This window comes from Dipodomys merriami, unplaced genomic scaffold (genome assembly GCF_024711535.1).
Source record: "Dipodomys merriami isolate MVZ:Mamm:240054 unplaced genomic scaffold, mDipMer1.0.p SCAF_792, whole genome shotgun sequence".
Lineage (NCBI taxonomy): Eukaryota > Metazoa > Chordata > Mammalia > Rodentia > Heteromyidae > Dipodomys > Dipodomys merriami.
Genome location: NW_027206393.1, coordinates 378230 through 379601, shown reverse-complemented (window position 1 = coordinate 379601; position 1372 = coordinate 378230). Strand labels below are relative to the sequence as shown.

The 1372-nt window shown below is 32.5% G+C and overlaps 1 non-coding gene across 1 annotated transcript; it reads left to right on the top strand.

Moving 5' to 3' along the window:
* Nucleotides 1–936: 936 nt before the first annotated feature.
* Nucleotides 937–1043, top strand: LOC138818911 (U6 spliceosomal RNA). The gene has a single exon (XR_011369258.1). It is a non-coding gene; the product is annotated as a U6 spliceosomal RNA (small nuclear RNA).
* Nucleotides 1044–1372: the final 329 nt, after the last annotated feature.

Genomic DNA, 1372 nt, shown 5'->3' with positions numbered 1-1372 from the left:
TTGTTTTTAATTTTGCTCTTTGTAAATTCACATGCACCTATAAAAAATTGTTTGGCCATCCGGTAACCTTCTCAAATAACCTCCTAATGACTACTTACAAAAAGTTGTATTATATTACAAGTAAAACAATGCTACAAATAAAGAAAACTAATAATTAAATATTAATGATTAATAAAATAAAAACGAAACAATTACTAGTATTTTCAGTATTTGAAGTGTACTACATATTAGATTTTAGCATTTTCTCATATTCCTATACATTTAACACTGGCTAAGGTTTTGATGTTCAACAAGATTTTTATAGAATATGAGTACTCTTTAAAATTACACACTAAGATTACTATTTATGGCTCATCTCATCATTTGTTTATGATTTATATCATCATTTATTCCTTGCTAGCATATAAAGTAAGGAAGTCCTAAGGTTTTAACAGAAACTGTGTAGTTAACAAAATCTAAACTCTTCACTCTGCCTCTTTACACAAAGACTTTGCAAGTTTTCTTTAATCAAGTTTCTATAAACTCTGCAATGTACATTCTTAGTAGTATATGTCTGCTACCATAAATCTTAAATACTTCATAGAAAAGTTTTATATCTGCCAAATAGTCCTAATTTTGGCATATATAACCAAATACTCAACATTAAATATATTTAAAACATTAATTCTTTTAACAAACCTTAACATTTGTTGCTGTGTTCATTATGACAGGTGCCTTGTATAGAATAATTGAATTCCTCCACCTACACATCTCTTGAACAAGAAATATGTGGAATTATTTTGTTTTTGACATGTCAATCTTGACTTTATTCTTAAATGTGTGCTTATGTAAGAAATATATGGTTCTAAAATTTCATGACAATTCTTTTGAACTTACTTTTTGTTGAATTGTCTAGTTTAATAGAATCAATTACACTTTATATATAAAAAGTGTTCTCTGCTCAATTCAGCATCACATACACTAACATTGGAACCATACAAAGAAGATTAACATGGCCCCTGCACAAGGATGACATGCAAATTCGTGGAGCATTCCACATTTTTACAAGAACAGATGCTGGTGGGGATGTGGTCACAAGGGAACCGTATGCATTCTTGGTGGGAGTGTATACTTGTTCAACCACTTTGGAGAGAAGAATTGAAATTCCTCAAAAGACTCCACATATATACCACATTTTCTTGATCCATTTGATGTCAGTATAACATGTGGAGGAGATGGGGGCAAACAAGTCGTTTAAGGATTCAGGTGGACCTGTTGCAACAATGAGAATTACAAAATGTCATGTCAAAACCAGCTTTACAATGTCGGTGGGGGGGTGGGGGGTGTAATTGGGTGGGGGGAGGGGGGAGGCTGGGAAGGGAGGTGAAGGGTA